This window comes from the organism of the source record quoted next, unplaced genomic scaffold (genome assembly GCF_019419815.1).
Source record: "Pyrus x bretschneideri cultivar Hongxiangsu unplaced genomic scaffold, Pyrus_bretschneideri_v1 Contig22, whole genome shotgun sequence".
Lineage (NCBI taxonomy): Eukaryota > Viridiplantae > Streptophyta > Magnoliopsida > Rosales > Rosaceae > Pyrus > Pyrus x bretschneideri.
The window spans coordinates 4,804,225-4,825,856 of record NW_025999524.1 but is presented as its reverse complement, the minus strand read 5'-3'; the positions used below and the strand labels follow the sequence as shown (position 1 = coordinate 4,825,856).

The 21,632-nt window shown below is 34.5% G+C and overlaps 3 long non-coding RNA genes across 4 annotated transcripts; all 3 read right to left on the bottom strand.

The window, feature by feature from the left end:
• Positions 1–7,200: 7,200 nt before the first annotated feature.
• On the bottom strand, positions 7,201–8,682 carry LOC125477617. The gene is made up of 2 exons (XR_007258677.1): positions 7,582–8,682; positions 7,201–7,465 (listed from the first exon to the last, which is right to left on the bottom strand). It is a non-coding gene; the product is annotated as an uncharacterized LOC125477617 (long non-coding RNA).
• A 2,031-nt stretch (positions 8,683–10,713) lies between these two features.
• On the bottom strand, positions 10,714–15,774 carry LOC103948563. The gene is made up of 2 exons (XR_667415.3): positions 15,455–15,774; positions 10,714–15,361 (listed from the first exon to the last, which is right to left on the bottom strand). It is a non-coding gene; the product is annotated as an uncharacterized LOC103948563 (long non-coding RNA).
• Positions 15,775–16,908: 1,134 nt separating this feature from the next.
• LOC125477585 lies at positions 16,909–21,265 on the bottom strand. 2 transcript variants are annotated; one of them, XR_007258610.1, is made up of 3 exons: positions 21,169–21,260; positions 19,283–21,027; positions 16,909–18,766 (listed from the first exon to the last, which is right to left on the bottom strand). It is a non-coding gene; the product is annotated as an uncharacterized LOC125477585 (long non-coding RNA). The 2 variants fall into 2 exon arrangements; XR_007258609.1 differs by having other exon boundaries at positions 17,210–21,027; positions 21,169–21,265.
• Positions 21,266–21,632: the final 367 nt, after the last annotated feature.

Below are 21,632 nucleotides of genomic sequence, written 5' to 3'. Positions count from 1 at the left end.
GACTCATCCTACTACAAAGCCAAATTTAATCCATCTTCTTAATTCGTGATCCCTTTGTATCTGTGAACAGAAAATTTTATCAGTGCTTAGACCTTTGAATTAAGAAATATCATGTAATATATTTCCCTAATATGGTTTATGTCAAATCCCACCAAAAGAGGGATACCATTTTCTAGGACATTGATGTAGGGTTAATTGGTTGACCTACTGATGTACATATTGTACTATAAAGTTCATCAATAGAATATTATTCGAAACCAATTTAGTCTGCTCCTTTTCAATTGCTCTGCCATTTAGCCATTTTCATATTCATCCTCTTTAAGATGGTATACTGAGCATCAGGTCCTGGTACTTGATTGCATGTGTTTTCAACCCTTGTTGTTTTACAAACATCATGTCAGACATAGACCTTCAACCACAACGACAAAGCAGTCAAACCCTTAGCAAGGTCGGTATGGATTCATCAAATCCATATTATGTTCATAATTCAGATAGTCCTGGTTATATGCTTGTTCCGGAAAAATTGAATGGATCCAACTATCCATCTTGGAGCAAATCCATGATTCATGCTCTTACAGCCAAAAACAAAATTGATTTTGTTGATGGCTCCATTCAGCCTCCATCAGCAAAGGATCAACCAAAAGAACACGTTCACTAGAATCAATGCAATAGTATGATTTTAACATGGTCACTCAATTCGTAGAGCCTGATTTATCCAAATGAGTTGTTTATGCCAAAAACGCTCAATAGGTATGGGAAGATTTTAAAGATCAGTTCTCACAAAAGAATGCACCAACAATTTATCAAATCTAGAAATCCATCGCATCCCTCTCTCAAGGTTCCATGACAATTTCAGCTTATTTTACAAAACTTAAAGCCTTTGGGATGAGTTAGAGACTCGTCGACCTCTTCTCTTCCGCGACCAGACAAAGGCACATAATGAACAAATAGAAGAAGATCGAATGATGCAATTTCTCATAGGTCTAAACGATGTCTATAATGGAGTGCGAAGTAATATTCTCATGGTGGCACCTTTGCCTAAAGTTCGTCAAGCCTACTCACTTTTTATTCAGGGCGAAATACAAAAACAAATGTCTTCGGGATCGAATGAAAATTTTTCCATTGCTACACCAGTTAAAGTCGATCAAACCATTCCTTCAATAGTTCCAAAAATTTCTGTTATGAATACTGTGATAAAGACGGACATACAATTGATAATTGTAGGACTAAAAAATATCATTGCAAGTTCTGTGATAAAAGAGGCCACACTGAAGATAGATGCCGATTTAAAAATGGCATGAATGGAGGAAGTCATAAAGCACAACAACGTTTCCAAGGAAGCAACATCCCACGTGTTACCCATGCCTCTTCTCCTGCTGCCAATGCAGCGTCGGGTCCCATCACTGCTACAAACGTAGCACATGTCATTGCTTAGACACAGACGCAATCTTCACCTGTCATTCCTCAGACACAGACACAGCCTTCACCAAACCCGTTGCAAGGACTTTCTGCTGACCAACTACAACAATTAGCTCACGTTGTATCCATGATGAATTTAAACAATACCTCTGGTAATAACAGTGGTTATGCAAATGGAGCAGGTCTGTCTCTTTTTACTGTTGCATCCATTAATTCTGTATATACTTAACCTTGGATTTTGGATAACGGGGCTACCAATCATATCATTTCAGATTCTTCTTTTTTTACCAAAAGCACATCTTCACCAATATCCACTGTCAAATTACCTACTGGCTTTTCCGCCACAATCACTTCTACAGGAACCGTACCATTCAATTCAAATATTACCTTAGACAATGTTTTATGTGTTCATTCTTTTCACTTAAATCTCATATCTGCCAGTTAAGTCATTGATTTTCTAAATTGTTGTGCCATTTTGTTTCCCATTTTCTGTGTCTTGCAAGACTTGGCTACGGGGAAGATGATTGGATTGGGTAAACAACATGGTGGTCCTTATTACATGTCCTTGTTTCAACGAATGCCTCTCTCCTGTCAAGTTTCTCATTCCTCCAATTTGTGGCATTTGCGACTTGGACATTCTTCACCTACTCGCCTTAAATTACTATTTCCTTCGTTGTCTTCAAATAATTTTTCTTTCGATAATAATTGTACTGTTTGTCCCATGGTTAAACAAACCAGACTTCCATTTCCTTTAAGTTCTATATCAACTCATGCTCCCTTTGATTTATTACATTGTGATATATGGGGTCCTCATAAAATTCCCACACATTCGGGGGCTCAATTCTTTCTTACCATTGTCAATGATTTTTCTAGGTGCATATTAATTTTTTTGATGCAATATAAATCTGAAACTCAACACCTTTTAAAATCTTTTGTTACTTTTGCTCATATACAATTTCATGCAAAAATAAAAGCAGTAAGGGTTGACAATGGGTCTGAGTTTTTGTCCATGAAAGATTTTTAGGAAAGCTAATGAAAATGACTTGAAAATTTTGAGTTTTAACGATAAACACAAAATAAAGGGTAAAGTGAATAGTATCAGGTTTGACTTTTTAGTGTAAAAATGTGGTTTTTCGTTAAAGTGAATAGTACCATAGACATTTCGTCAAAACTCCCAAGATTTTTTTCAAACCAATGGCATTGAATATCAACACACATGTGTCTACACTCCACAACAAAATGGTGTTGTCGAACGTAAACATTGTCACATTCTCACTGTTGCATGTAGCTTACACTTCCAATCTCAGGTACCCCTTTCATTTTGGGGTGAGTGTGTATCCACTGCTGTCTATCTCATTAATCGATTACCATCTCTTTTGTTATCTAACAAATCTCCTTTTGAGTTATTATATAAACGTCCGCCATCTTTTGACCACTTGAAAGTTTTTGGTTGTTTGTGTTTTGCTACTGCTGTTCACCCTACTCATAAATACGACCCTCATGCTAAACGCTATGTCTTTGTTGGATACCCATTGATCAAAGGGGTTATAAACTATATGATTTGGAAACTAAAAAAATTCTTTGTCAACTGTGATGTTAAATTTACTGAAAATACCTTCCCTTTCCAGTCTCTACCTTCATTCCTCTAACCCATACCCTTCCCATACATGATAGCAGGCCCCTCATACCCCTTACCTGCTTAGTCTTGCTGACACCACACTCACACCGCCAGCTTATCAAACCTCTCATCCATCACCCTCAAACCTATCTAACCCTCGTACCCCACCACCTACTCCTACCCCCCCTGACATGCTCCCACCACCTCATCTTACTTTTCCTGACATGCTTTCATCAACTTCCTTACCCACTGCCATGCCTACCTCTCCTACCTCACCATCCACTGACATGTCTGCTCTATCATTTACCATCTCTCATCCACTAGATGTCACGTCCGCTTAGTCACCCTCTCCACCCCTCCCACGTCAATCTTTCTGTCCTAAGCAACCCCCTATATGCAATAAAGACTATCATGTGACTAACCAGATCAGTCACCTTCCTTCGGCGTCTCGTTCTTCCACAGGTACTCGTTACCCTTTTTCTAATTTTCTTCCTTATTCACGCATTTCTTCTGCCCATTGTGCTTTTCTAGCCAACATTACAAGTCCTACTGAACCTACTTGATATGCCCAGGCTATCCTTGATCCTAATTGGCGACATGCCATGCATGCAGAATTAATGGCTTTGCACGAAAACAATACATGGACCATGGTTCCCTTACCTGTAAGACATAAACCAATTGGCTGCAAATGGGTCTATAAAATCAGATACAACTCTGGCATAATTGAGCAGTACAAGGCTCGTCTTGTTGCAAATGGATACACTCAAATTGAGGGCATTGATTATTAAGAAACCGTTTCTCCTTCCGCCAAACTCACTACTCTTCATTGTCTCCTTGCTGTTGCCAATGCACATCATTGGTTCATTCATCAACTGGATGTTTAGAATGCTTCTCTCCATGGTGATTTGCATGAAGTTGTTTTCATAGAACCTCTTCTTGGTCTTCGCCGATAGGGGGAGAACATTGTATGTCGGCTTAACAAATCTCTATATGGACTCAAATAGGCCTCTAGAAACTGGTTTTCGACTTTTTCAGTCACCATTCAGAAAGCAGGTTATCAACAGTCAAAAGCTGATTATTCTCTTTTTACCAAGGCTCAAGGTACTTCGTTTACTACAATCCTTATCTATGTGGATGACAAACTTCTTACAGGGAATGATCTTCAAGAAATGGAACGCCTCAAAAAACATTTCTTCTCACACGCTTCCGCATCAAAGATCTTGGTGATTTGAAATATTTTTTGGGCATTGAATTTTCTCGTTCTCAAAAAGGCATTTTCATGTCTCAGAGAAAATATGCACTAGACATTTTGTAGGATTCTGGACTTACGGGAGCATGCCCAGACAAGTTTCCAATGGAACAAAATTTGAAACTCACTCCCACTGACGAAGCATTGTTAGATGATCCCACCAAGTACAGAAGACAAGTCGGATGATTAATTTATCTTACTGTCACTAGGCCTGACATAGTCTTTTCATTTCGCACAATGAGTCAAGTCATGCATGAGCTTCGCAAGCCTCATTGGGATGCATCTTTACGAATTCTCAGGTACATCAAAAGTACTCTTGGTCAAGGTTTATTATTTCTTGTCTCTGACAATCTTGAGTTAAAAGCTTTTTGTGATTCCGATTGGGGAGGTTGTCGTGCCATAAGAAGGTCAGTTATAGGATATTGTGTTTTTCTTGGAAATTCTCTCATCTCATGGAAATCCAAGAAATAAGACAATGTTTCTCGATCATCTGCAGAAGCCGGATATCGAGCTATGGCCAACACATATTTAGAGTTAACTTGGCTACTCTATTTATTGCAAGATTTAAAGGTTCCGCAAAAGGCTCCCACATCATTATTTTGTGACAATCAAGTTGCCTTATATATTGCACCTAATCCTGTTTTTCACGAGTTTATGAAGCATATTGAAATTGATTGTCACATCGTTCGAGAAAAACGGCAAGCTGGAATGATTATTCCCTCACATGTACCTACACGTTTCCAGTTAGCAGATTTATTTTCAAAAGCCTTCTGAAAAGATCAATTTGCGACACTAAGTGACAAAGTTAGGAGTTCATAATATGCACTCTCCAACTTGAGGGGAGTATTAAGAAATATCATGTAATATATTTACCTAATATGGTTTATGTCAAATCCCACCAAAAGAGGGATACGATTTTCTAGGACATTAATGTAGGGTTAATTGGTTGACTGACTGATGTATATATTCTACTGTAAAGTTCATCAATAGAATATTATTCGAAACCAATTCAGTCTGCCCGCTCTGCCATTTAGCCAGTTTAATATTCATCTTTTTTAAGACTTTGGGATGAAAATATTGAAGCTGGAGATGACAAAACAAATCATATGTTCGGTACTTCTTACTGAGACCACCATGAATTCATCAAGACAAGCTTGATTACATAAATTATTAAGCATACATGAAAATTCAAAAATAAACTTTAGAGAATGTCACAATAGTTTAAACAAAATATAAGAGTTTCTCTGATATTTAACTGAAATGTCATAAATAGAGACCAAAACTGTCAATTTTAACTGAAATTTAAGAGTTTCTCCAATATAGGGTGAAGTCTAAACTTCTCCCTCTTTACATATCTTTTTCTTATTTTTATATATTTTTACGAAATTATTGAATGTATAAAAAAAAATTCAAACGCTGCTCATACTATTTTCACACTCACCTTTTGACTAAATGGTATATGATAAATTGGATGGGACCACGACATATATATATATTTTGGAAACATAGCTTTCAAAACGTTTTTTCAAATCGTGGTTCAATCCCCACCCACGTTACTAATACCATTTCAAGTAGTTTAGTAGCTTAATACGGCATATGACACCATTCACTTTGTTTAATTTGAGCCCATCACCTTTTAGGTCACTACTCAAAAGTATCCTTGCAAAATTCCTTGAAAGATGAATCATTTAATATGACATTAGGAGCAATTTTCCTCAACACTATAAATTATGGTGTATGCTCATCATACATCTAAAAATATGTTATGTGTTATTTCACTTAAATATGTTATGCTCAACACTATAAATCTTGGTTTAACTTTTTTTTTCAAATTGAAAATATAACATTTAATGTGAAAGTTAACTAGAGTTAGATGAAAATATAGGTGGCAAATGATTAAATGTATAGTAAACATACATCATAATTTATGGTAGTGAAAAAATGACTCATTAATAGAATATTGTTGAAGCAAAAGATTTTCCTCCAAAATCATATCAATTACACAACCACATTTGAAGATGGAAATGGCAGCTCCCTGTAGTAAGTATGGCTTTAAATTTTGAGGATATGTGAGGACGAAATGCATATTAGACACAAGATTGTATTAGGTTAAGATCTAAAGTATTTGACAACTTAATAAAGAAAAATCAACTTAAATCCATGAACCTTTAGAAAACTCATTTTATTGTTTTGTTTTATTAAGTTATCAAATATTTTAAGTCTATAAACTAATCTAATCTTATGACTAATTTGCATTTGATCTTCACAAGTTCTCATTTGAGAGAGCATGACTCTTTAATTTAATAGGAAAATTGGTTACTGCAAAACAACCAGCTGGAAGTAGTAGAGTACTGTGTATTTTAGGGATGTAGGGGCATCCACAAATCTTTATTGATTGGAAACCAAGTTTAAACCCACTTCACCTTGTTCAACCCCACACCACCCACCCACCCGCCCCGCGCCGCGCCCCCCCCCCCCCCCCCCCCAAAAAAAAAAGGGGTTCAAATCAGATAATTAAATTGGTATAACAAATACTACTAATTTGTTATAAAAGCGAATCAGATCATTTGAGAAACAAAGGAATCTAAAACTGCGGCGAGTACAGTGGTGATCAGTGTGGGTAGGGAGATGGATAAAATTAGACAAGAGACCTAGAGTTTTTTTTTTAAATAATAATAATTTACAATTAGTAAGAGGAGGAAGAGAGTTTGAAACTATTACCTTAATTTAGGAGAGCAAGAAAATTTCGAACTCAGAACACATGGATAAAAACTCAACACCTTATCCACTAGAATATTAAAGTGGAAATTCAAAATTCAAAATCTTCCTTTGTATTGGTTAGCATAAAAAAGGTTGTTGAATTTCACATTATATACTGGTAACAAAATAAAAATACAAGAATTTCACATTAGAATATTAACAAAATCGAATGACTTATGTTTAGTTGTTTCACGTCTAATTACACCGAGACATTTTATAATCCGAACTCCACAATATTTATCATGTTATGCAAGTAATATATAATGCAAGCTGGGAAATAATGTCAATGTAATTATATAGTAGTGAACCGTTCACCCTTCGCTGTTCGCTTCGCTCCAAATCTTGGCATTAGTATCGAATTGAGCCTCTACGTAGCAGCTGATCATGATCCTCCATCGTCCCTTCACTGGGAGTTGAGCCTCCATGCATCATCACAAATCACATGTTGAAATTTGTCAAGAAACATCAAATTTATTAATTTGAAGAAAGAAAGAAAGGTTGATTAGATTAGGCTAAGAGAGACGAAGTGAATTACCTGGGCATAATCACCTTTCTGATGAAAGTTGATCCGCTTCCTAACAAACTTCACATGCAAACATAAGGTCAAGAATCAAGATGTTGAATTCCATGCAAACCCTTGTCAAATGAACAGTCTCTTGCTTATTCCTCAGGCTCGCTGTCTCTTCGACCTATCAACATTCTATGGCAGCGGGCTAGCTAGTCACCACTAGGTAAACCCTAAACCACATTATTTTTCTAATTAATTAAGGACTCTGCTTATACGGCTCATGCTAATTACATTCTACAAGGAAATACTACTTTAGTGTAAGTAGCTTAATTTAATTTGGTAACTAGATTAGTTTCAAATCCAATTTAATTAGTATAACCGACATACACCTGAAAATAGAAACTTAGAAAGTTGGTGGCTGTAGCCGCAAAAACTAGGGTAAAATTCCAACGATTATCAAAATTATGATGTTAAATTACCACAAAAGTGGTACTTAGCAACTTATAGCCTGCCTATTACTATTTCTTTCAATTTCTTTCTTCTTCATATTTCAAAGGGAAAAGAAGGAAAGCCAAAAGATACCTAAACCACTTCCCATATGAATCTGATAAATGCATATATATATAAACTGGATTAGCTTGGGAGTTTTTGCTTTTTTTTTTTTTTCCTTCTAGGTTAATGACTGTTTTATGCATAACTCAATAAATTTATAGGTTACTGCAGTCGATCTCGATCAACTACTAGGTCATACTCCAAGATGCCACAGAATAAATAGCTAGTTATCTACTAATAAGCTGCCTTGTTTAACTTCTTAGATGATCAATCAAGTTGATTAATTTAGAAAGAGAAAAACATGATTACTTTCTAATTAGGGTTTTCAAGGGTACTCTGCCTAACCTTTACCTTAGGTTTCAGGTCGAACAGACAATGAAACTAAGATTATTTGCAAAGGGACTGCTCACTTGACAAGCATAGCATGGAATCCACTCACCCATATCAAAACACATCAACACCCGCGATCCTCGATCATATATATTTGTTGACTTGTTCTAGATTTCTTTATTTTCTGCAAAAATCTCACACAAGTTATCATCCCATCTGAAAAACAAAAACACAACAAATATATTTGATTTGGACTAAGTACTTAAATCAAACTAAATAATTAGCACAACCACGGAAGAACGTATACGTACGTCAAAGCGAAAGAAGAGAGGGAGAAGAACGTGGTCTTTTGAGCAAGAGACCCAACTGGGAGGTGTACTACAGCTGCTGGGTTTGAGCTTCATTTTATAGAGATAAGAATGAACCTTTCTATGATTATCATTTTCAATTACAAATCATTGGTGGATACTATAGGGATCTTCATATCAGCTAAATCGTTACACGTGATAATCGATATTTCAATAATTTAATTGTTTGTGCTTCCCTCTCTCATAAGAAATAGTTAAAAAAAAAATTAATTATAGGCAAGATTCATTAATATAGGATAAAAGTACGGTGTAAATTGCAGCAGCTGGCACATTAGGGATTTAGGACAGTACATAGTCCGACATTCATGTAAAACCTTTAACGTGGTGGACCACCTACTTTATAGCTAATGATTAATTTTTGAAGGCGGACAATCTACTTTATAGCTTATGATTAATTCGAGTAATACTAAATAGATTAATTTTTTAGGTTAAATTTTAAAAGAAATGTTAAGATGATTTTCAAAAGTAAGAGTTTTCATGGACTTTTCTTTATCTCATATTTTTTGCATAATATTTGATAATATTGATAAGAAAATTAACGTTAAATTATGAGATGATACAGAGTTCATAAAGAGTTACACTTTGAAAGAATTTTCTAAATATTTCCCAATTGATAATTTATATATTGTGTCAGCGATAATAAATAAACACGTTAATCACACTCAGATAATAATTTAATCGTCAATAATTACTTCATATAGTTTACAAAATTTGATTTAAATAATCAATTTTTCTAAAATTACCTTTAATTCATTAGCTAGCTCACTTTCCACTCATTTGTTTCATGTTACTTTTTTGCCTCGGATGATTATATATCCACCTTAATTTGTTCTCTTTTAACATATTTCTTAAAAGTAACCCTTGATGGTTGGCTGAAATTTCATGATATTTGGACAATAAATACACTAGATTTTTTTATGCCTACAAGTGATGTAAACTCATTCAAATTATGAAAAAGGAGTTCGGACTCGTGTGGAAAGAAAATCACACCACTCAAACTAATTTGTTTGTTTAAATATTGAAGGATGCACACATGATTGAATAAGGTTAATTATCGCATGTGGATTCATCAATATAAAAATATCTGCCGGTGTGGAAGGGAACTAGGGTATTATTACAAAGGCTGTGCTCGTGTGATTCTGAAATGTCGATAGAATCCGAGGGTCGAATACTAGATGTGCGCGTGTCAAACTCAGGAAAGCAAGGAAGACGGTGTTTGGATCATCGTTTTGATCGGGTTGGGTTTGGCTTATTTCTTGTTTTGGAGGTTTCAGATGAGACACCTCGTTGGCAACTTGAACAAAAAAAACCAATTAGTCTTTTGGAGGCTTTTTTTTCTTTTTTTTTGGGTTTTTCATGTTTTTTGTGTTTTTGTTTTTGTTTTCATTTAGCAGATTACTATTTTAACACTTGTAAGTTGTTTGCTCGTTTTATGAAATAGAATAAATTAGTTTTTATCATACTTATGCAAAACCAAGTACAATGATAGTCTAGGATTTCATACCACTAACTTCACTTGGTAAGATATGGCGTTGTTATTGTTATTATACATTTGATCTTCCAAAATACAATGCCATTTACCAACATTGGAACAATTATTACAATATTTTGTTGAAGAAAAAGAATCAGCTAAACACAAGTGATATTTCTACTCTAAACTACTCTAAGAAGAGAGATGGTTTGAATTAGAGTCGATATGAGTTGAAGAAGACCATAATCATCAGGACAATCCACCACTAGTGTCTAGACAAGTTCAACACACTTTTTTAACCTCATTTGCTCCTCATGCGTTGCAAAATTATAAAATATTCGTTTAAAGTGCCGTTCCTCCTTGTCGAAAAAGAAAATTCCAAATTACTTTGACTTGGAGTGCAGATAGCTAAAAACAGAATTGTCCAAAGTCGTTAACTAAGGAGCAAAAATGATCACGCACTCATAGGTTTATTACTCATAGGTTCATAGAGTTCTCAACTAACAGAGCAAAAGTCCGAACCCAAAAAAAAGTTTGATCAACCCCAACAGTGGGATGACCATTTATCTGAATCGACAATTACTCATTTCAAGGGAGAATTACTTCAACAGGTGGTAGCAATGTCTGAGGCTTTTTCTCCTCCGGCGATGGCGGTGATGGATACGCCTCTTTCCCGTCATTGGTTTTTGGCTTTGACAAACCAAAGTGCTTAGTGCTCCCTTATCTTCTCTAACTTTTCAAAAATCTTCTTCCTGATCTCGGGATTGACAACGCGTGCGTCCGCAGGTTCTATTGGAAGAAGGGTCATCACATCTCTTTGTGAAACTCCGAAGGCTTTCAGAGCCTCTACTTTTTCTTTTCCCTCACTTCTCAAGTGCAAAGATAACATCACATCTCAGAGATGAGTTGAAAAGTAAAAGACAAGTAATTGTTCTACAATCCATCGCGGTTTCAGTTTCTGTAAAAGATGATGATCGAAAGTACTAAACAATGAAAAATCAAGTTGCAGCCTACTTACCCTACATCTCCGGGCCTTATGACAATTAAGAATCAAACTGAAAGACCGAACAATTAAATCCGGCTTGTTACAACTTAATCACTTTTCGAGAATACAGTTCAAAGGGACCTTAATAATCTGAAGCACAATGGACAACTGCAAAGAAAACCAAAAAAGACTCATCCTACTACAAAGCCAAATTTAATCCATCTTCTTAATTCGTGATCCCTTTGTAGCTGTGAACAGAAAAAATTATCAGTGCTTAGACCTTTGGGATGAAAACATTGAAGCTGGAGATGACAAAACGGATCATATGTTCAGTCCTTCTTACTGAGATAACCATGAATTCATCAAGACAAGCTTGATTACATAAATTATTAAGCATACATTGTGGACAGAAATTAACTCTAGCAATGTGAACCATAAGGCAAAGATTACAACACATGTGGCCCGCCTAACCGAGACCTAGTATCAAAATCTTCGTAACTTATCTCCACCAAAAACATACGATTGCTAGATTCTATGGACAATAAGTGTGATTGTCTCTTCTCTGCTTGAGTGAAACTCCGGATAGGCCGATACGGAGTTACAATGAAATAAAGTGTCAACTATGAAATTTAAGGTTGCAACGGCCCATGGTTTAACATCATGCTCTTAACTTGCTTCGATATGGACAAAAGTAAGCAGATCAGCTGCTTAGAAACAACCGTATCTTATACAACCAACGATGGTAAGGGGTACCATTTATGAAAAGATACACTTAGTTTCACATGGCACGAGATGATAGCTTCCCATAATAACTGCATTGCAGTCTGCACTCGATGACGCAAATTAGTTATTTCCCTTGAACCAACTAACTAAACTAACTGCAAATAGCTCTGTAGCCTCACATAACATAGGCCATATCAGCCAAGTGCTCGAGTAAAAAAGAGCTAACCCTCCCTCATAACAAACATTAGAACATCAAAAAAGTGCACGCAAACCTTACATCTTACCGTTTAAGTTTCTTGGTAATTAAATTTCCGGAAATAAGGAACATAATTGTTATAGTTGGCCCAAAACAAAGCGTAATGACATTCTAGGATGGCACTACGAGTTATATATTTTTTTGGAAACATAGCTTTCAAAATCTTTTCACAAGTCGTGGTTCGATCCCCACCCACGCTACTAGACATACCATTTAAAGTAGTTTAGTAACTTAATACGGCATATGACACTATTCACTTTGTTTAATTTGAGTCCATAACCTTTTAGGTCATTACTCAAAGTAATCTTGCAAAATTCCTTGAAAGATGAATCGTTTAGAGTATTTTTCCTCAACACTATAAATTATGGTGTATGCTCAATATATATCTAAAAATCTTTCAAATGTCATTTCACTTAACCTTGGTTTAATTTTTTTCAAAATTGAAAAGATAACATTTAATGTGAAAGTTAATCAAAGTTCGGTGAAAAGACACGTAATAGATGATTAGGTGTATAGTAAGCATACATCATAATTTATGGTAGTGAAAAAATAACTCATTAATAGAATATTGTTGAAGCAAAAGATTTTCCTCCAAAATCATATCAAGTACACAACCACATTTGAAGATGGAAATGGCAGCTCCCTGTAGTAAGTATGACTTTAAATTTTGAGGATATGTGAGGATGAGATGCATATTAGACACAAGATTGTATTAGGTTAAGATCTAAAGTATTTGACAACTTAATAAAGAATAATCAATTTAAATCCATGAACCTTTAGAAAACTCGTTTTATTGATTTGTTTTATTAAGTTATCAAATATTTTAAGTCTATAAACTAATCTAATTTTGTGGCTAATTTGCATTTGATCTTCACAAGTTCTCATTTGAGAGACCATGACTCTTTAATTTAATAGGAAAATTGGTTACTGCAAAACAACCAGCTGGAAGAAGTAGAGTACTTGTGTTTTTTTTATATTTGGGGATGAAGGGGCATCCACAAACCTTTATTGATTGGAAACCAAGTTTAAACCCACTTCACTTTGTTCACCCCCCAAAAAAGAAAGAAAGTTCAAATCAGATAATTTAATTGGTAAACCAGATAACAAATACTCCCGAAAATGATGGATAACCGTGACTTGCCATCAATTGTCCCTTTTTAATCCATGTGTTTCGAAAAAAAAAAAAAAAAACCAGATAACAAATATACTAATTTGTTATAAAAAGTGAATCAGATCATTTGAGAAACAAATGAATCTAAAACTGCGGCCAGTCCAGTGGTGAGTATGGGTAGGGAGATGGATAAAATTAGACTAGAGATCAAGAGTTTTTTTTTTTTTTTTTTAAATTACAATTATTAAGTGGATGAAGAGGGTTCGAAACTATTACATTAATTTAGGAGAGCGAGGAAGTTTCAAACCCGGAACACATGGATAGAAAATCAACACTTTATCTACTAAAGTATTAAAATAGAAATCCAGAGTTCAGAATCTTACTTTGTATCGGAAGGATATACAGGGAAATGAATTATATATGTGCAGATAATGATAAATTTTGATGAATACTATGATTAATTTTCAAAACCATATAAATTTGGTTAGCATAAAAAAGGTTTATGAATTTCATATTATATACGGGTAACAAAATAAAAATACAAGAATTTCACATTAGAATATTGACAAAATCGAATGACTTATGTTTAGTTGTTTCACATCTAATTACACCGAGGCATTTACAGATACTGATACAAACTCCATAGTATTTATCGTGTTATGCAAATAATATATGGTGCAAGCTGGGAAATAATGTCAATGTAATTATATAGTAGTGTACCATTGACCCTTTGCTGTTCACTCCAAATCTTGGCATTCGTATCAAATCGAGCCACTACGTAGCAACTGATCATGATCCTCAATCGTCCCTTCACTGGGAGTTGAGCCTCCATGCATCATCACAAATCACATGTTGAAATTTGTCAAGAATATCAAATATATTAATTTGAAGAAAGAAAGAAAAGTTGACTAGATTAGAGGCTAAGAGAGACTAAGTGAATTACCTGGTTTTAATCACCTTTCTGATGAAAGTTGATCCACTTCCTAATAAACTTCATATGCAAACATAAAGTCAAGAATCAAGATGTTGAATTCCATGCAAACCCTTGTCAAATGAACAGTCTCTTGCTTATACATCAGGCTCGCTGTCTCTTCGACCTATGAACATTCTATGGTAGCAGGCTAGCTAGTCACGACTAGGTAAACCCTAAACCACATTATTTTTCTAATTAATTAAGGACTTGCTTATACGGCTCATGCTAATTACATTTTACAGTTAGAAATCAAGGAAATACTACTTTAGTGTAAGTAACTTAATCTAATTTGGTAACTAGATTAGTTTCAAATCCAATTCAATTAGTATAACCGACATACACCTGAAAATATAAAATTGGTGGCCGCAGCCGCAAAAACTAGGGTAAAATTCCAACGATTATCAAAATTATGATGTTAAATTACCACAAAAGTGGTACTTAGCAACTTATAGCCAGCCTATTACTATTTCTTTCAATTTCTTTCTTCTTCATATTTCAAAAGGAAAAGAAGGAAAGCCAAAAGATACCTAAACCACTTCCCAAATGAATCTGATAAATGCATATACATAAACTGGATTAGCTTGGGAGTTTTTGCTCTTTTTTTTCCCTTCTAGTTTAGTGACTGTTTTATGCATAACTCAACAAATTTATAGGTTACTGCAGTCGATCTCGATCGACTAGGTCATACTCCAAGATGCCACAAGATAAATAGCTAGTTATCTACTAATAAGCTGCCTTGTTTAACTTCTTAGATGATCAATCAAGTTGATTAATTTAGAAAGAGAAAAACATGATTACTTTCTAATTAGGGTTTTCAAGGGTACTATGCCTAACCTTTACCTTAGGTTTCAGGTCGAACAGACAACGAAACTAAATTATTTGCAACGGGACTGCTCACTTGACAAGCATTAGCATGGAATCCACTCACCCATATCAAAACACATCAACACATCAGGCGATCCTCGATCATATATATTTGTTGACTTGTTCTAGATTTCTTTATTTTCTGCAAAAATCTCACATAAGTCATCATCCCATCTGAAAAAAAAAACACAACAAACATATTTGATTTGGAATAAGTACGTAAATCAAACTAAATAATTAGCAAAACTACGGAGAACGTATACGTACGTCAAAGCGGAAGAAGGGAGGGAGAAGAACGTGGTCTTTTGAGCAAGAGACCTAACTGGGAGGTGCAATACAGCTGCTGGTTTGAGCTTCATTTTATAGAGATTAGGAGATGAGCACACACTTTGTATGTGTGAACAACCGCTCATCTCCTTCCACGTTCTCCTCAAACGCAACGGCTTTAGTTCATTTAAACTATCCAAAAAACATCATGATTTCACTTACGTGTATGAAAAAAGTGATTGTGAGACAATTTCTCTTAATAAATGCATATTTTTTATCTTATGTAAATATTTCCATATAAAATTACTATTTTGCCCTTATTATGTAAATATTGTGTATCAAAAGTGAGGACAAAATAAGAAAAAAGAAAGGAAAGTTCAAAAAATACAAAATTACTATTTTGCCCTCCTTATGTCAACATTGTGTATTCAAAAGTGAGGGTAAAATTAAACGAAAATGGGATAAAAAGTTGACAAGTTCTCTTCTCTTAATATAATAGATCGAATAGATAAGAAGGAACCTTTCCGTGGTTATCATTTTCAATTACAAATTATTGGTGGAGCGTGTGAATTCTATACGGATCTTCATGTCAGCTAAATCCTTACACGTGACAGATCATTGACTAATCGATATTTAATTGTTGTGTTTCCCTCTCATAAGAAATAGTTAAAAAAACTAATATAGGTAAGATTCATTGATATAGGATCAATGGACGGTGTAAATTGTAGCAGCTGTCACATTCGGGATTTAGGACAACAAACATGGTCCGACATTCATGTAAAACTTTTAACGTGGTGGACCACCTACTTTATATCTTATGATTAATTCACAAGTAATGCTAAGCTGATTAATTTTTCAGATTAAATTTTAAAAGAAATGTTAAGTAAATTTTCAAAAGTGAGAGTCGTCATAGACTCTCTTTTACTTCATATTTTTTGCCCAATATTTGATAATATTGGCACGAGAATTAATGTTAAACTGTGAGGTGATAGAGAGTTCACAGAGAGTCCTACTTTGAAAGAGTTTCCTAAGTATTCTCAATTGGTAAATTATGTATTGTGTCAGCAATAGTAAATAAACACGTTAATTACACTTAAATAATAATTCATTCATCAACAATCACTTCATATAGTTTACAAAATTTGATTTAAATAACCAGTCTTTCTAAAATTACCTTTAATTCATTAGCTAGCTCACTTTCCACTCATTTGTTTCATGTTACTTTTTTGCTTCAGATGATTATATATCCACCTTAATTTGTTCTCTTTAACAGATTTCTTAAAAGTAACCCTTGATGGTTGGCTGAAATTTCATGATATTTGGACAATAAATACACTAGAGTTTTTTAAATATACAAGTGATGTAAACTCGTTTAAATTATGAAAAAGGAGTTCGAACTCGTGTGGAAAGAAAATCACACCACTCAAATTAATTTGTCTAAGATGGAGGCTGCATAATATAAACCTAATATTATTAGAAATGCATTTTTGTTTAAATATTGTAGGATGCATGCATCATTGAATAAGGTTAATTATCCCATGTGGATTCATCAATATAAAAATATTTGCTGGTGTGGAAGAACTAGGGTATTATTACAAAGGCCGAGCAACGTGGTTTATTGTTAATTCATATACTTAATTATGATGAACCTGCGCTCTCCACTCTCCATGCATATGATGTCATATTATATAGGTGGGATATACATAATGAAAATGAGTCTCACATTGATGAAAGAAGAGACTTTGTATGCGCTTGTAAGTAATTGGGCTTCTCCCTATATTACCATTTAATTTTATAGTGGAACCTCAACTTTTACAATACTGCATTATACATGTGCTTAATTTGACCTATACTAAAAATATGCAGTATATCCCTTGGAATTCAATTTTCATTAACTAAAACCCACAATTGTAAAATTTTATAATAAAAACTCAATGACCAGGCTCCAACTAAGCAATATCCATAATTAAGTATGATTTGGCAAAATTGGTATTTTTGGACGTCTAAATTACCCCTAATATCATTGACTTTGGGTCTATTACTTGTTATCTACATTTATTTTATATTATTTCATTCAATTAAACGTTTTAAAACGTTTATGCAGATTTGGAAAAGAAAAATTTTAGTGTCATGATTTCCAATGCATATTAATAACAAAAATTACATGATATTAGAGTTTTGATTCCTTATATAGTTGTTTTCACATTTATGTAAAATGAGCATTTTTTTTCCCTTTTCAAATAATTGTAACAGGTAAATTAGTATTTTTCACAAACATACAAATGTTATTTTAGTCAAAATTACCAATAATAATATCAAAACGCACCTAAAATATGTAATAATACATGTAAAATAATTTACCTACAGAATAAATGAATATTGATTGATTGCAAACAACACATAATAATAAAAAAATGTGCCTAGTATATGTAATAATACATGCAAAATAGTTTACCTACAAAATAAAAGGATGTTTTTAGCCAATTGATTCAAAGTTAATTAATTACCTATATTCTACTTAAAAATATAGGTAATTTATTTCACACAGATATAATAATAACAAAATGTGCCTAATGTATACATGCAAAATAATTTACCATACCTACAATGATTGTCAAACAAATATAAGAAATGGAACAGATGATGGTAAGACAAGTATAAAGTAGATACTTTTGTAATAATAAAGCACTTATGTGCCAAATTAAATTCATCAACATAATTAGGGTGTTGTGGCACAATTGTAAATATTTTGAAAGTAATAGGTATTTATTTGTTTACATGGCAGTTTATTGCAAATTTGGGTTTTATTTGGATGTTTAAAACTGGATAGATTTTTGTCAAGAAAATAAGTATTGCATGGGCTTATATCTAAAGAACCCTATAAATAAGTACAGATACTTAAGTAATTTTGTAGATCTCTCTCTGTAAATAATCAAAACGAGAAATAGCGTAACAAAGAAAAACTTCAGCCTACATACGTAGGGCTTGGAAGATCATAATTCCTACTATATATGTTGCTAGAAATCAAACCAACATTTTTATAACGGAAACTGTATGTGCATTCTCCTTAAACATCTCGATCAATAGAAAACTGGAGATGGTTTTACTTGTGTTAGTTTGATCATGAGCTGTTTAATTAACTGGATAAGCAATATATATAATGTGCTCATCAGAGATCTTGCCAGGCTCCAAGCTAATGGAGGTCCTACGTACACTCCAGTCCAGATTATATTATGTAGCAAGCTAGAGAACAGAAGTAGGTCATCATATAGCTTGGCCTTGCGATGACCTAGCTATGGAAACTTCCTTTTCCTGCACATCATTATTGTACATATCAATAAGGACAATACTTGCATCATCATCTGTGATTGATACTTACAACTCTCGTACATGATGAGAACAAGTAGTTAGAGCAGCTCCACATACGACGCCTATATGGATTGTAAGTGAATTAAAGACCATAACTAAGAGGGAGTGTGCAGAAAGAGCTCCACATACGGGGACAATGAACATATGATGCCTCAGCGTTTTCTTTTTTGGGGAGGGGGGGTGGGGGCGCGGGGGGCGGGGGGGGTGGGGTTGTAATGGGGAGGCACGGGGACAATGAACATATGATGCCTAGTAGAATAGCTAGGGCCGACCTGTCTTCAATGAGGACAGCTTAAAGGTCGGTTATTAGTTATATCTTTAGTTCGTGATTGAACTGCACGTGGAGTGGATGTGGGCCTCGTCAATTTAATAAAGAACATCTCGTCGATTGTGAATAAAAGTCCACATGTCAGCTCTAGAATTTTCTGAATTATTTTTTGCTCCACACCAGTTACTTACCATATTGGCCTGTTTATGCCAGCCAAGACCAGAGTGCTTGTATCGTGTCATCCATGGGCTTTGCTTGGGTCATTGAAAACAAATTAAATCAGCTATTATACATTTAGCCATACGGGAAATAAAGATAAACAATAAGCTCATCTGTATACTCAATTGTAGTTAAAAGTAGGGTTGAGAAGATTATACTTGATCCAACTTTGTGATCAATTATAAGTCCTTGTGACTAAATTAGGAACTGTTATTGTGCATTCCAATATAGTCAGTTTATAAAATTCAGTAGTAGCATTCAGTTATTTGAGAGAGAAAGAGAGATCAGACCCGGATACCAGGTGCTGCCTGGGCTGGTGTACGCCATGTTCGGTGAAGAAAGTTATGGGTGTGGCAGTAATGGGGACAATTAGAAAACTGACAGATCGAGACAATTTGAAGAGAGGGTTGGAGATCGATTCGGGTGTCACATTCCATGCAAAACCTTGTCAAGCGAACAGTCCCTTGCATAAACCTCATATTCATTGTCAGATCAACCTTGCATTTGCATACCCTTAATTAGCTAATATACAATAAGCCATTTTCTAGTTACCTTCTCAAATTTTAAGGTAGAGAGGGAATCGATCAAGTTATTTGAACTGTAGTATGGTAAATTACTTAACTGTATGGAGGAGGAGACCTAGAGTTCATATTTTCCAACATCACCTTATTTTCACCTTGCCATTGACCCTCGATCATGGAAAAGGGCCAAAACTAATTGCATGCATCACTCTAGCCATCTATATGTGCTAGAATCTTAACCTTGCCTTCAACGTTAATTAGCAGTCCATATTTCAGTTGTGTAAAAATATGCTACGCTCCATATGTCATAAGAAAGGCAATATAACCCATTAATTCAATTATATATTGTTTAAGATGAAGTAAATACAGACATATTCCTATTAAAACTAGCTTATACACAAATATATGGTTTAACTCGTGAGTATTTCTCTCTAAATTACTTATTACGATTTGTAGCAAAAGTCTTTGTGGGTAACTCTGTTATAATATCCATCCAGTATTTTACCTTTTAAACTCTTTATTTTGGATGAAATTTATAATAGGTTACTCAAATGGACCATTGCTCTATATTGTGACAAGTTCAAAGGCCAATACTCATGACCTTTTAGTTCATGAACCAAAATTTCAATTAGACTAAAGTTGATAACATTAGAGGGTGAAATTGAATGGATATTCTATCACTCTAGCTATATATCTACATATATATGTACCCAACTAGCGTTTTGGAATTCTCACTGTACCTGAAATTCACATGCAAAGCTGTACATCTACCAAACAACACATAAAATGCACACATGTAATTCATGCAAATCATATTATTAGTCAATTTGTTTGCCTCATAAAATTCATGGAGGGTGGGCACATTTTCCAGGTAAGATTATGTATGAGAAAACCCAAAACCAATTATAGTAATTAATCAATTAAGTTGATCGACACATAAACAAATCTGGTTACTCACGAAAGAAAAAAAGAAAGTGGTCCTGGAAGCTGAATATTCTCTAATCCTATAACTATGCAAGACAATTCGAGCTAGGGTTTTTATATATATTTCAAGGTCGAACAGACAACGAAACAAAGGGCAATCCAAGAAAGGGCTGCTCGCATGACAAGCACAGCACGGAAAGTACTCACCCATGTATAAAAATAGCATAGAATCTCTTCTTTCAGATTCTGCACGGCTGGAAATTTATATCCATCTGGTGCAAAATTGTACTCAGAATATGTATGGTACTTATAAAGTAACCAAATTAAGTAAAATACAAATAGCAGAACGCAGAAGATGTTTCGTCCATTAATAAAAAAACGCAGAAGATAATAAAAAGAAGAGCAAGTAGTACCTCTGATCTGGGCAGAGAGGATGTGTGCTAGCCTAGCCTGGTTTTATCACAAGCATCAGGGGCTTAATTTATAGAGAGATGATCATATATTAATTGATCAAATATGAAAATAATAAATAAATATCTGATGAGAGGGGTTGAAGCGTGTGAAAGTGGGAACATATGGGATTGAGCTACATTTGACACGTGACAGAGGTGATTTGACTTTGACTCACGGGTGACACATTGCGCAGGAAGAAATTAGGGAAGTGAATGGTATGGTGCATGTCACGTGCCTCTCATTCTTAACTTCCCCTCTACCTCCTCTCTCTCTCTCTCTCTCTCTCCCCTTCTCGTCTACTCAAATTCAAACATGTAAAGAAATATGCAGCACACAAAAAAAATTCCCCTTTTTCCCTTTATCTTAATTTTTTCCTTTTACGTTCATTTTACTTGTTTTTGGCTTACGGTGTATCTTATTTCTG